General features: G+C 36.1%; 1 pseudogene across 1 annotated transcript; it reads left to right on the top strand.

The window, feature by feature from the left end:
- Positions 1-2,564: 2,564 nt before the first annotated feature.
- On the top strand, positions 2,565-3,491 carry LOC308510919 (olfactory receptor 10A4-like; annotated as a pseudogene). Its single transcript has one exon. The product of its transcript is annotated as an olfactory receptor 10A4-like (transcript).
- Positions 3,492-16,212: the final 12,721 nt, after the last annotated feature.

The following is a 16,212-nucleotide window of genomic DNA, read 5'->3' as shown; positions in this document are numbered from 1 at the left end:
CTATTATCCATGTAACCATATATGAGAGACTGTTTTCTGTCTTTATCTTAACATTACAATAGCTTAAAAAAAATTTTTTGTTGTTGATTGTTTTTTTTTTTTTCAAATATATTTCATTGATTTTCCACAGAGAGGAAGGAAGAGAGACAGAGCATTAGAAACAGATGAGAGAGAAACATCGATCAGCTGCCTCCTGCACATCTCCTACTGGGGATGTGCCCGCAACCAAGGCACACGCCCCTGACCGGAATCGAACCTGGGACCCTTCAGTCCGCAGGCCGACGCTCCATCCACTGAGCCAAACCGGCTTCGGCTGTTGATTGTTTTTTTAAAAGACAGGAAGAGTGAGGAATAGAGAGATAAAAACATCAATGAGGGAGAAACATCAATCAACTGCCTCCTGCACCCCCCTACTGGGGATCAAGCCCACAACCCAGGTATGTGCCCTGACTGGGAATCTAACCAGTGACCTCTTGGTTCACAGGTTGACGCTCAACTACTGAACCACACCGGCCAGACTACAACAGCTTTTAACATAATCAGCAATTCTCTTGAAACATGGGTTCTATATTCTATTTCCTCCTGGTTTTCATCCTACCTCACTGACTCCTTCTTTTAAATCTTCATTTTTATATATTCTCCTCTGTCAGGCTAAGACAAAGAGGGCATTAAAGCTCAGGGTAGGCCATTATTCTATATTCATAGTCTCTCTGTAGTTCACCTTATCCATTCCCATGGCTTTGAATATCATCTATATTCTGATGAATCCTAAATTTATATCCCATTCCAGCCTTCTTCTCTGGGATACATATGCTGAAATCCACCTGTCAGCCTCTCCTCTCTACTCAGAATTCTCATAAACATCTCCAACTTAATACCTCCAAATTGAAGTTGTGTTTTTCCTAAACTTTCCCTCCACACTATCACCGTTCAAATAAATTCCATTAGTTACTCAAACCAGAAACCCAGGAGTTATCTTTGATAGTTAACTTTTCATCACTCCTCACATCCAATTTATTAGTAAGTCCTGGCATTTCTACCTCCAAAATGTATCTTGAATCTGTACCCTCTTCATCTTTTTTTGCAACCACTTTATTCAGTTTTACTATCATATCTCACTTGGTTCACTAAAATAGTGCCTTAACTGTATCCTTCAGTCCATGAAGTTCTCCCTCTAATTCATGTATTATACAGTATCAAAAGTTATTTTTCATTGTAAATTTGATCACAGTCCTGCTTAACACCCTCTAATGAATTCCTACCATATTTTAAATCTACATTGCATACCATGGCCTATAAGAACCTGGATTATCTTGCCCTCTTATTTTTTCACTCCTCTCTTCTTCATCCCTATTTTTCTCTCTCTACAACTCCCCACTCTACTTTATACTTTTTCCACTTTATTTCAGTTTTTCTAACACTCTAATTATGTCTCCTACCCTCATTCCCAAGTCTTGCATAACTATCTCCTTCCCATTTTTTTAAGTTTCAATTTTTTTTTTGTTTTTCTTAACCATACCAACAAAATACTCCCCTCCCAAACATACATACATATAGCATATTTCTTATTTTGACTCCTTGTTTTTTCATATTCATAGTACACAACTCAAAATTATTTTATGGATCTCTCCTTGTTTTTAGTTTTCCTTTCCAACTAAAATTATAACTCCATGAGATGATGTATTTCTGACTTTAAAAATTCTTAACTATTTCACTGTTTTATTCTAAGAACCTTTTCAAAGACTTTGGCACATACTAGGCATTCAAAATATTGTTAAATGGATAGATGAACGAATGCATTAAATGGCTGATATGGCCTGGTGATTGCATAAAACATGTTGCCCAGAATTAACATATTATTATATAGCTGAGGGAACTGACTGTCAGACAAGTGATGTGACTTACTCAAAGACACACAGATATTAAGTGGCAAGCTGGAATTTATATTCAGATATGTCTCTTTCCACTATGCTATACCATCTCCTTACCATGTCTAGTTCATCCTCACTCCACTATGCCTCCTCTACTAAATCTTAGAAAGCTTGCTATCACATAAGCTTTAAGGATTATACATCCTTCAATATAATGAAATTAAATTAATATAATTTAATTGGTATAAAATTCCTCAAACAGAAAACACATTTGATCACAGAACTTATATAACTTATACATAAATGATTCATCATATTCATTGTTATTGATAATACCAATAGCAGCAGTAGAAAAAACAGAGCAGAGCAAGGTCTCTAAGGATAGGACATTTTCCCTCCATTTTTTTCAAAATAAATATCAGAAAAAATGTGCATATTTTTGTGTCATAGCTCACTGTTTCAAGGGCCCATGCATTACATATATGATAGGATAACTGAAGTCATAGATTATCTTTCCAAATGACATCTGGAAGATTGTAGTCAAATGTATTAATTAAGATTAAGAATCCTGAACATCCAGAAGGAAACCAATTATGTTTGATATGTATGATGCTGCTCAGCAGTTTTATTTTTTCTAAACATAACATCTAATCAATGGTCATTCTTAATATTTATTTTATTTATATCTAAGTCATGGCTAACACTGAAGAAAATATAACTCAAATTTCAGAATTCATCCTTTTTGGTTTGGGGGATCTCCATGCTCTTCATTTTTTTCTTTTTGGGTATTTCTGGTCATCTATGTGGTGAATCTCATTGGCAACATTGTAATCCTAACTGTGGTGTCAGCTGATTGCTCCCTTCACACACCCCTAGATTTCTTTCTTGGCTACTTCTCCTTCCTAGATATGGGGTACAACACTACCGTTGAGCCTGTGATACTGAAGACATTGTTATCAGCTCATGTGATTATTTCCTTCTCAGGTTGTGCTTGCCAATTTTACTATTTTGCTGCCTTGGTGGTTACAGAATGTTTCTTCCTGGTTGTCCTGTTTTATGATTGCTACATATCCATCTGTAACCCATTGCATAACTCCAGCATCATGGACTACTGAGATTGCTTATAGCTAGCTGTTGTCTCTTGTGTGGCTGGATTTCTGGCACCCCTTCTTCTAGTGGTTCTCATTTTTCAGTTAACAGTCTGTGCTTCCAATGAGATTAACCACTTCTTCTGTGATTGGAAGCCCATCATGAAACTGTCATGCACTGATACTCAAGTAGCTGAAATTACCTTTTTTATATGCACCTCTTTATTTGTCCTTAACCCCTTCCTGCTAACTCTAGCTTCTTATATTTACATTATCTCCACATTTTTTGAGGTTTTCTTCTACCACAGGGAAGCAGAGGGACTCCTCCAATTGTTCCTCCTATCTGACAGTGGTCAGTCTGTGTTATGGGACACTGAGTATTGCCTATGGCTTCCCATCAGGGCCTCAGTATGAAGACTTATTAAAGTTTCTTTCTCTTTAGTAGACAGTACTTATCCCTGCCCTAAAACCTATCATTTACACCCTAAAGAACAAAGATGTAAAGGTAGCTCTGATAAAATTGGTGCAATAAGGAATGTATACTTTATCAAAGAAAAGTTTGATTTTTTGTAGTGATTCTTGGCACTTTCTGAAAACCCCAATAAAGTGGCAATGTTTTTAGTGTTAATGGATAGTTACAGTGAAATTGATGGGTTTTCCTTTGTCCCATCAATGTTCTCCACATTAATAAACAGAAAATGTGTTAAGTTTTGTTTGCTAAGCATTTTGTAGATGCCAAAAGCTATGCTTAGTTCTTTGCATTGATTATTGTGCTAAATCCTTACAGAAACACTGTGAGCTATCTACTGGTATGATCCCCATTTTACAGATATCACAAATGAGTCCCAGAGATTAATTTATTTGCTCAAGACCATCCAGCTAGGCAGAAATGAAACCAGAATATGAATTTGAGCCCAAGGTTTGCTTAACACAAAATCTGTGATTTTTCTAATAACCAAGGGGAGCCCAGAATCTTAGAGTATCAAAAATTATTTTCTTGAATCATGGAAGACATCACTGCAGATAACTTTTCTTAGGGGAACATGAGTTGGATGTGAGGTGAGAAGGATAAAAGTAATTTAATGCAATCTAAATCCCAGTCTGTCTCCTTTCCCCAGCTAAAGTCTAGATAAAAATGCATGAGATAAAAATGTATAAGATAAAAATGCCATGAGATTAAAATTTGTTTTATTTTTTATTTTAGGATTATTTATTAAAACAAAAGATTAAAATCAACCTAACTGGTAAAATATATTAAAGTAATCCATTCAGTAAAATATAATGTATCCATAAACAAACAGAAACAACATAAAATAGTGAGTCAACTATGAGTTGATATGAAAGTCTCTATGATCTATTGTAAGTACAAAAAACAAGGTACAGTGTGTATTATCATCACTATACACTAATACAAAAAATGTACATAGCATATATGTTTAATTTAGCATATGTTACTATTATCCAAGATAGAAGAGTTCAACATCCATTGAGCATCACAATACCTAACAACATGATGAGTTACTATTTCTAGAATAGAAAACCCAATGAGGAAAAATATGAGCTCCATATCTGATGTTCTTCTCAGTCCACTATGGCAGTACAAACATAAAGGCTGCCAAGGGGATGGGCATGAAGTGAGAATTGCTTCCTAGGCTCTTCCTTACACTGTCACCAGAGTGATCTTCCTGCAATGGAAATTTGTTCAAATCCCTCTTGTGTTTAACCAACCTCTGACAAAAAAAAATCACCAGTTAAGAATAGAATAAAGGTCTTATAATATTTATTACTCCATGACTATAAACATACTATTTCCACTTTTACCTCTGTCTCACCTCTTCTGGGTTAACTTTTCATCCTTCAAAGCCCAAGTCAAATATCAAATGTCAAATGTCACAAATTCTGTGAAATATTCCCTGATTCTTTACTGCCCCTCTAAAGTTAGGTTTTTCCCTCCTATATTACTAAAGCACTTTGAATATATTTCTATGTGAGTATTGATGACATTATACAGTGTTTATTTTTACATGTGTGTCTGTCTCTCCACTTAATAATAAGTTCCTTGAGTACAAAAACATGTCTTACTCATTTCTGTCTCTACCTCACTTGTACATCCAGTTCTTCTCAGCACCTAGAATGGGGCCTGACACAGAATAGGTATTCAAATAAACATTTAAAAATAAATACAAGTGTTAATTGACTTGATTAAAGTCACACAATTAGTGGGTGGGTCAGGCCTCTATTTGACTCTTAATTAATTTCTATTGTATTATACAATGCTGCTATTTATCCTGCTGGGTACTTGTTTGCTTGCCTGAAGTAAAGGCTTAACTATTTAATGCCTTAAGGGTACTTCTAATTCTCAAAGTCTGAGATTGGTCTTGGAGCAAATTTGACAATGAAAATTTTAGTGAGGAGTGAAAAATCTTGAGCATTTTCTGTTTGGGTCAGAGATGAGCATTATCTTGATCCCTTAGAAAGGCATCCTAAATTATTCATTCATTCATTCATTCATTCGTTCATTCATTCATTCATACATCCATATTTTTAACATGGTCATTAAATATAAATTTAACATGAAAATATGTTAAATATCAACTTAAAAATAAACCTCCACTATGTATATAGCATTATTCTGGGAACAAAAAGAATAAGGTTCATGTGAATTTACCTTGAAAACTCTTCAGTTTACCCAGTAGACCACCTACATAGTACCAAACATATAGACTACAACCAGGCTCGATCCTTGGTAGTGGGCATGCAGCAGGCAGCTGATCAATGTTTCACTTTCACATCTATGGTTCTCTTCCTATCCCTCTCCCTTCCTTTCTTTCTAAAAATCAATTAAAGTATATTTTTAAATGACAACAGCCAACATAACATTAGCTGTCTGGTGGGGATGAATAAAAATTATACCTATTTTTTTTTGGTATGTCACAAAATTTTAGTAATTATTTTATGTGTGCCATGAGATTTAAAAGGTTGAAAATTGCTGCTCTAGATGTTCACACTTCCTATCTGTCTGGTCCCCTCCAGTCATAAAGTTTTTCAACATGAGGACAAGACATCTTTGCTGTGATCTGTCCAAATTCCTGGCCCACAGAATTAATAAGCATAATTCAATTGTTTTATTCCACTATTTCTTAGGTGCTCTGTTATAGAGAAATGGTCATCAGAATAGTGGCCATTTAATCCATGTCATTTTAGGAAGTGAAAAGTAAGTTCAGAAAATTCAACTATATGGGAAAATGCAGCTTTACCCACATTAGATTTAAAATATGTAAACTATATCATTTCTTCACTGACTTAAAGACCTGTTTTTCTGAAGAGAAGCTTTACTGCTCCTCTCAAGCAGAGAAGAGTACTTGTTCCATCCTAGGTACTACCATTGTGTCAAAGATGCCCCTCTGTTAGTGTCCCTGTTACACTGTTGCACATGTTTTCTCTCCTCTCCTTAAATATCTTGTCTATATCACTTCTGCCTCCTCAGTGCTTTGCACTGAGGGTTCAGTTAATATATTTTTTGTGGTTAAATGAATTTCTAATATTCATTTTAATCTGGGCTGGCTTCAGTCTTCTCTAAATGTCAGGTTTCACTGTGCACCAGGTCGGCACAAACCTCCCTCTAACAAATATGGAATATAGATGAGGGTCTGAGCCATCTGTTCTGTTCTGTTTGATTTAAGGTCATCTGTAACTTTTAACACCCAGATTTAGCACTACATTCATTTCCTGCAGTTCTGCTTCTTACAAAAATAAACACATTGAGGGATGGTCACAATAATGAGGAAGCCAAGACTATAGCTAAATGTAACAATAATCATGATAATAATAAATGCAACAAATAGTTAATAAAAATTTACTATGCTCTAGTCAATGAACTAATATTTTACATGCATACCACAAAATCTTCACAACAGTCATATGAGATAGACACTATTATTATCATCATTTTACAGATGAGGAACTTGAAGTTCAGAAAGGGTAAATACAAAATTTTCACTGCTAGCAAATTGTAGCATTTAGATCTGACTCCAAAGCTTAATCTACTGACAAGTATACCCATCAATATGCTGGTTCCTTTGGATTTTTAAAACCATTTTCTCTTTTTTTTATCTAGAGAATTTTATTTTATTTTTAAATGTATCTTAATTATTGAAAGTATTACAGATGTCCCCTTTTGCCCCCATTGACCCCTTCCTCCACACTCCTGCCCCCATCCTCGGGCCTTCAATACACTAGTGTCTGTGTCCATGGGTTATGCATATGGGCACATAAATTCTTTGGTTTAAAACCACTTTCTTTTGCCCTAGCCGGCTTGGCTCAGTGAATAGAGCGTCAGCCTGCGGACCGATGGGTCCCAGGTTCGATTCCAGTCAAGGGCACATGCCTGGGTTGCGGGCTCGATCCCCAGTAGGTGGTGTGCAGGAGGCAGCCGATCAGTGATTCTCTCTCATTATTGATGTTTCTATCTCTCTCTTCTCTCTGAAATCAATACAGAAATATATTTTAAAAAAAAAGTCTCAGATAACTTCAAAAAAACCCCCACACTTTCTTTTAATAACAAAAGTAAAAGAACACATATCTGGAATTTAAAGGCATTTCAGGCAATTGCTTCACTTAATGAAGGGAGAGATGTTTCAAGGGTTAGGTTGGAACATGGTTTTGTTTTTAGTATGAATTGATCCCCTTAAGGCAGTGGTTCTCAACCTTCCTAATGCCGAGACCCTTTAATACATACAGTTCCTCATATTGTGGTGACCCCCAATTTCATTGTTACAAATTGAACATAAAGCATAGTGATTAATCCCAAAAACAATATGTAATTATATATGTGTTTTCTGATGGTCTTAGGCGACCCCTGTGAAAGGGTCGTTCGACCCCCAAAGGGGTCGCGACCCACAGGTTGAGAACCGCTGCCTTAAGGGCAGCTATGAAGATGACTGTATTAATCACTTCATAGGATCAGAGGCAAGGATAAGGGTGGGTGGGCTAAATTTAATCATATTGCCTTACTCTGCAATCCACTTGACCCTGGAGTTCCAGATGAGATTCATTTTTCCCCTATGATGCCACCACTTAGCCAAAGTTATCTCCTCTGTCCCCAACTAAAATCCCTTGGAAAGGGGCAGGAATCACCCTCTGAGGTTGGAAGAAGACCTAATGAGAGAGAAGTGGTTCTTGATGGGCACTTCAGATGAAAGCCATATGGGTGGTGGCCAGAGGTAATTACTGGCCCAGAAGACCCCATATTTTATTCTCTAAAAGTAACAAGTACTTGATGAAAGTAATGATTAACACCAGCCCAGTAGCTGCACTGCTGATGTGAATGCAGATGAGGGATACAAGAGCTGAGAAATTCAGGAAAGAAACTAAGAATTTGGTTTAACTGTGTGGAAGTAATTCAAATTACAGGCATTTATGTGAACTGTTTACAATTCATGCCTAATTGCCACCAAGCACAATAACAATTATGCATATCATTAAATACGTGTCAGGTTAATTGTGCTGTAAATTCTGATTATAACAGCAAACCCTATATGTGTATGCTCTGTCTTCAGAATTTGTTGCTCAGATTTCTCACGATTTAGGAAAGAATGAGACAGAACATTGTCTGGGGGACCAAGAGTGCAGAAGTTGCAGAGGCAGCTGCCTGGCGTTGAATATTTACTATGTATAGCACACAAAGTGGATAATCAACAAATGCATACATCCCTGCTGCTTAGCTTCATCAGAGCCCTGCAGGAGCTCCACAATCTTTTATTTATTTATTGTTGATTCTTTGGCCTTATTCATTCCCCACAGCATGTCTCAAACCTTGTCTTCTTGGCCTCTCAACTTATCCCCTCCTCTCTTGCCTTGCACAGCTAATGCCCCCCCTGCTCTGGCTCCCAAATTGTCTTTTTTAAAATATAATTTTTTATTGTTGATAGTGTTATAGATATCTCCCCTTTCTCCCCCTTTACCCCAATCCTCCCAGTCCCTGCTCCCCCCAACTTTTCTTAATAATCCAGTCTTCCTCTTCCGTGAGCCTCTGACCTCTGAAAAATAGGTATGTCCTTCTACTTCCTCAAGGACAGGTTTCCTGTCCCAGTATTTCACCATCTTTCATCTCTTTCCCTGCTTTTTGCCATGCATATAGTAGGCACTCTGTAAATCCTTGTGCAAATTTCCTTCAAGACACGCATGGGATACAATCACACACACATACACACACACACACACACACACACACACCAGCACTTACCATCCCTCCAGTTACTACTATTTTCTCTCCTTCCTCTAATTTAAGCTTGGCCTTATTATACATCTTATGTACTCAATTAGGTTAGAAACTCATTGAGAGAAAGGGGTTTCTGTGTTACTTTTTTTCTGGTCTCTTAGCACTCCTTGAAACACTCAAATATGCTGAGAGGCCTAGCCGGTTTGGCTCAGTGGACAGAACGTTGGCCTGAGGACTGAAGGGTCCCAGGTTCAATTCCGGTCAAGGGCATGTACCTCGATTACAGGCTCCTCCCAGGCCCCAGGCCCTGGTCAGGTCCTGCAGGAGGCAACCAATCAATGTGTTTCTCTCACATTGATGTTTCTCTCTGTCTTTCCCTCTCTTCTACTCTCCCTAAAAATCAATGGAAAAATATCCTCAGGTGAGGATTTTTAAAAAATGCTGAGAGAGCCTCACTCATCAATCTTTACAGACTGATTTTTCTGAAGAGGGATGGGGATATCTAGCACTTTCTTCTCCAGCTTGCTCTTGGAAAGCCTGAGTAAGATAATAGAAAGCATGTGTCTTAGGTAACAGAAGACTTGGACTCCCTCTAGGCTCTTCCACTCAGTGATCTCATCCAAAAAATTAGAATAATAATAGAAGTTAGTGAAGATGAAATGACAAGCTAATGAAAAGGGCCTGACCCAAACTAGTAATGATTCTTAGACAGAAACTTTCTGCCCCAGTGGCTCACTTACACTGATGATTTGTTCCTCCTACTTTGGTAATAATGAGCCAGGATTTCAACAATTGAAAACCTATTTATTATACATATTAATTTTTTATTCTTAGCTCTAGATCAGTAGTTCTCATTTCTTTTAGACTTCATACTCCCTCTTAATAACAAATACTTTGTGACTCCCCTTCACTCTTCTGAAATAAAGTTCATAGATATAACCTACCTACATTCATAATTTCACAAAAATCAATATAGTGATATAAATTCAAGAGCATGACTATATCAAAACAACATAATGAAATACATGTTTGCACCAACTTAAAATGAATAAGTTTATATTTAAGAAAAGTAAGAGGATTGGGAGCCATTACATATAAGAAAGGAAAATATAAAAAACAGAGATATAGGAAAACAGTAAGATGAAAGCTACTGTTGAGATACAACAGGATTCATATAATTATAGACAGTTTTTCTTACCTATATTATTAAAATTCACTGGGATTTTGAAAACTGTATGGGCTACAGGATAACTCTTTATTATACAAGATCATCCCATGCATTTCAGAACAACTAGTACCACTGGCCTCCATCTACTGAATGTCTGGAGAACCTCTCAAGCATTTTGGCAAACAAAATGTCCCCACAATTTCCCAAACACGTCCTAATGGATGGAACTTAGTTAAGAGCCAGTACTCTAGTGCACATCTAATAGTAAGCAAAAGGCATATGTGACAAGGACCACGAAACGTGTTTCCCTTGGATGTGTGAATCTTCATGGGTTAGAATTCTTTGTCTTTGCAATTTTTCTGGTGACCTGATAGTGATACCAACAAACAACCATTATATGCTTACTCTAATCCTATTTTATCTTCTTAAATACGTTACCAATTCAGTGCTATCTCACTTAGTCCACCCATTTTTTGACCATGGAATAACTTCTTTCTCAAGATGGGGCAACCATCCTCCACATAGCAGTAGCTTGGTAACAACTGAACATTGTCCAGTACTCATAATGTCTTTAGCTACCATTTAAGTTTCTGCCACCTTCAAACACCCTCACCTCCAGTCACTCTGACACCAAGCCTTTGACATCCAGCTGGTAACCATTTAATGGCTTATGTGTTTTCTTTATTTTTCACTATCATATGGTCCTTTTCATACTATGGTGTAATGACCTGCTTATTTGTCTCCATATTCCATTAGCCTGTGAGCTGTGTGAAGACAGCTTGATAATGTATAGCCAGTTATTAACACTTTACATGGAACCTAGTAGGTACTCAATAATTCGTTGAATAAATGAGAGTAAAGCATACAAGAACATGGAGGGAAACCAGGATAAGTAAAGACAAACAGATTTTTAAAAGCATGGTGCATGTATGCTAGGGGAGTAAACAGGGAGGGCACATTGTATGAAGTGAGCAGAGCTGCCTGATAGTAGTCAAGAGAATACAGTCAATGTGACAGTCAAAGCTGGAAAAGCAGAATGGAGTCAGAATATGGAGGACCTTGAATGCCAGAGTGAAAAATTTCAATTTGATGAAAAAGGCTATAAGAAATACTGAAAACATATTTAAATCTCTGCTTTAACCAAATATCTGCTTCCTAAATACTGCTTCTTCTGAAGTATAAGGGGATAAGAGCAAGGGCAACACCACTGATTAGTAGATTGACATTGGACAAACTTTTTTGTTTGTTTTTATTAGCCATTATATGGAGGTATAATTGGAATTCACCAATTATAAGGAGACAGCCCTATGAACTGTGACAAATGTATATAAACACGTAACTGCCACCACAAACAAAATAAAGAATATTTCCTTCACTCCCAAAAGTCCCTCATTGCCCTTCACAAAAATCTCATACTCCGAACCACAGTTCCTGGCAACCACTGATCTGTTTTCCATACCAGTAGTTTGCCTTTTCTAGAATGCCATATAAATGGCAGCATATAATATACCACAGCCTTTTAGGCCTGGTTTATTTTACTCAGCATAAAATACCTTTGTGTTTCATCTATTTCAGTTACATGTATCAATAATCCATTTTCCTTTTTTGCTGAGTAGTATTATTGAGTTTGGATGTAGCAAAATTTATTTATCTGTTCACCAATTGATGGGCATTTGGAATGTGTATCATTTGGGACTATTATGAATAAAGTTGCTGTGAACATTCAAGTTACAGTTATGTACTTGCCTAACCCCTCGACGCAGAGCAAAGGTGACTGGCAAGAGATAAACGGGTCCTGGAAAAGGCTGTTGACCAAGAACCAATCAGGATTTATACTCTTCTCCCCTCCATGGAGTCTAATTCATTAGCACTATTACAAGTTTTTGTTTTTTTAATTGGTGACCATATGTTGAAAAAACAGTGATATCTTACTTCTCAATTAAAGTGTTTTATAAATATAAATACATTGTGGTTACAAATATTTGTATCTTCTCTCTTTCTCCCTTCCTATTTCCTGTATTTCCCTATTTAAATTTATTTCCCCTATATTTCTGTACATATTTTCTCCTATTCTTTCTCTTTACTCATTTCCCTATTTTTTCCATTTGTCCTTCCCTTTCCCTATTATCTTATTTCTTTATTTCCTTTCTTTTCCTCTATCCTCCCCCATCATCTTCTAGCATAAAAATTTATATTTACAAGGTGTTTAAATCAAGGATGTAGCAAATTACATGAATAATAGCATTTTTTGCTGCCAAGTTCTTTAATTTACTTGTTTTAATTGTGAGTATACTAAGCACTCATTTCTATTACATAAGATAACATCAGTCAATTACACCTAATTTCCTATAGTGATTCTGAGAATTTCAGCTTGATAGAGCTTTTATGTTTTGCTTTAAAGTATGCAGTTGTTGATTCCTATGCTGCATACCACTGCCAGTCCTTCCTGTCCCCCATTAAAATTCCTATGTTTTGACAAATTGGAGTCATTAGTATTTCTGCCCTTGAAATAGATTTAATCATTCAGGTGGTGTTCTATGTTCAAGCTTTTGTATTAACAAACTCTTTTCTTTTTCTTGTTAAATGGGAACCTGATATTTAAGCATCCTAGTATTACAGGTGCACTTTCAGCCCACCCATGACCATCTGCACTCAGATTCCCATGTCTAGTGCCAGTGAGCATTAGGTAAACAAAAGAAGTTCATTTTGTAGTTTTATTAGAATTGCTCCTTTTGTACCCAGGCACTTTTTCACATGGCCTGGGTTTAAGAGTCTGTGCTAATTAACTCATATTCTGTTTCCTTTCCCAGGGTCATGAAGTCCTTCCTAAAAATGCAATGTAAAAGGGGGGGCTTACTGTGGTCCAGTCCTGGTAGCTGTGAACAGGGAAGCACAAAAAGGGGCAAGTGAAAAGGTACTGCAAGAAAGTGTGGTGTATGGGGTATGCAGAGAAGTAAGATGAGTGTCAAAGGACCAAATTGGAACATCACTATCTTGGAATATAGATTTAGGGAGGAAGGATAAAATAAAGAAAAAGAGGAGGAGAGAAGGGACAAAGGAGAGAGGAAAGGGTGGGAGAAGAAGATAATAGAGATAAAGCGGATTCAAAGACAACTTTGGCCTCCTGTTTCTCCTCAAAATAATCTCATTTCCAATCTAATGAAGCCCAAGCCTCTCAGCAGTCCTTCATCAGCATACTTTCAGATTCTTCAGCATCCTTCTCTCTCCCTTCTAGATTCATTTTAGCTTGTGGCCGTTACCCGAATGTCCTACCCCCATGCTACTGTTTTCATTGAACACTTCTAGTACAGGTCTGCCAAGCACAGAGCTGGGTTACACTATCACTTCCTTGTTTCCAACTCTATCTTTCCATTAAGGCAGATGAAGATGGATTTAGTTTTCTGTAGAGCCACACACACAACTGAATAATATTGAGCTTATAGTCCTGGAAAACCCCTAAATCTTCTTTAGGTGTGTTACTACTTAGCCACATCTCATTCCTTGCTTGTGCATCTGCTTGTTTTGGACTCAAATGCTATGTTCCATAGATTGTGAACATTGAAAAATTATTCTTGATGCATGTATTATTAATCTGAATTCAGAGGTTTTAAAAAATAACTCATCAATTTTGCAATCAAGTAAATGTCCTATTTGTTCTGTTTTTGTTCTCAATTAATTTTCAGAGTAAAAGCACAGATAATTAGGCTTTCAAGAACATTTAGATTTTCAAAATTCATCTTTAAAATGTAAATGTCCTCAAATTTAACCTGTTGATAAATAATAGATTTAAATTCTTCATTTTGTTGTCTGTTTCAGCCTTCAGTGGGAAAAAAAAACAAAACAAAACAAAAAACTAGCATATGCCTAGACTGTCCCCAGCCTCCTAACATAGTGCAATATTGCAAAACAACCATAGTCCTTCATTGCTGGACAATGGATAGGTCAAAAATCAAACACCTTTCAGTTTTTATTCTATTTACCTAGCTTAATGTTGAAATGGTCACAAATAAAAAAGGTATTTGTTATAGAGATGAGATGGTTAATGTATTTCAGAAAATGTTCAGATATTACTTACTGTTTATGTGTACTTTCTGTGTTTTTAACTTTGGAAGAGACACAAGTTATTTAGAGCCAAAATTAAATTACATTAAAAGAACACAATCTAACCTTATTACCTTTTGATAAACATGAGCCTTAGGCAAACCTCTGTTAATGTTTTCTTTTAAAATGATTTCCAGCAGATGACATTAAGTAATAAGGTGGTGAATTTATAAAATCACAGCACGATCTCATTTTAAGAGAAAACTCAAGTTGTTGGCTTTTATTTCACTTCCTGAACTCTGAGAGAACACAAACTCAAAGAAAACTTTTTCAAGTAGTATATTTAGTATATTTCAATTAGTATATCTCCAATTCTGCTCCTTTTATGTTTAGTCCTTTATAACTGCTAAGAATAATACTCAGGAACATCTTTCAAACATATTATAATTTGTTATATCCATTATCAATTATAATAGCTATATTATATATGGCATATCAACATTTAGTCCGAAGATACCATTGCCTCCTAACAGATTAGTTTTTCTGCAGTTAGTTGCTGTATATTAGGTTAACTAAGAAAATAAGCATTGACCCCATGTACATAGGCTGTATTTAGCACCATTGTTATGAAGGTAAATTAACAAAATGGAACTATGAGCACTTTGTGGGAAAGAAACAATGGTGTTATACATAGATAAATAATTATAATAAAAATAATAATAGTCGTCAGATCTGACCTAATGGAAATTAGACAGTAGAAGTTAAAACAATTTCACAAACCTTTCACAACTACCTTCTTTTTTAGTTTTTACTTTTGTTTGTTTTGTGTTTTTGTTTCTAAGTCAATCTGTATTTGTGTAAAAGGCTCACCATTTGTATTAATTGCTCAATTTCTCCAACTTTTCTCTCCACCTCACTTTTCAAAAGTCTCCTACCAACTGTCTATTTAAACAAATATCCAAGTAAATTCAACTAAACAACTAGTTATCTTAGTAAAATGGTAAAAATGCATTGACAATCTTAAGATAATTTTAAAGAAGTTGAACAGAAGTTAGCCTTTAAAATAGTACTATAAGTACAGAGATGTCTCAGATTTTACTGCCTGTTTTCTTCTAGGATTTTTATGGTTTTGTGGCTTACATTTAAATCTTTTAACCATTTTGAGTTTATTTTTTGCCTATATAACACCTCAGGTAAGGGAAACAAAGGTAAAAAAATTAAATGGGACTATATCAGACTAAAAAGCTTTTGCACAGCAAAGGAAACCATCAATAAAATGAAAATGGAACCCACTGAATAGGAGAACATAATTTGCCAATGATACATCTGGTAAAAGGTTAATTTTCAAAATATATAAAGAACTATATATACAATTCAACACCAGGATGACAACCAACCCAATTAAAAATGGGCAAAGGACCCGAATAGACACTTCTCCAAAGAGGACATACAATGGCCAAGAGACATATGAAAAGATGCTCAAGGTACTAATCATCATAGAGATGCAAATTAAAACCACAATGAGATATCATCTCACACCTGTCAGAATGGCTGTCATCAATAAATCAACAAATAACAAGTGCTGTCAAGGGTGTGGAGAAAAGGGAACCCTCGTGCACTGTTGGTGGGAATGCAGACTGGTGCAGCCACTGTGGAAGACAGTACAGATATTCCTCAAAAAACTTAAAATGGAACTGCCTTATGATCCAGTATTTCCTCTTCTGGGTCTATAGCCGAAGAATCTCAAAACACTGATTCAAAAGAATATATGCACTCCTATGTTCATTGCAGCATTATTTACAAACTATGGAAAAATCCCAAGTG

The sequence above is a fragment of the Myotis nattereri genome, assembly GCF_964212035.1.
Source record: "Myotis nattereri genome assembly, chromosome: X".
Taxonomy (NCBI): Eukaryota; Metazoa; Chordata; class Mammalia; order Chiroptera; family Vespertilionidae; genus Myotis; species Myotis nattereri.
This window is presented reverse-complemented; position numbering and strand designations above follow the sequence as displayed.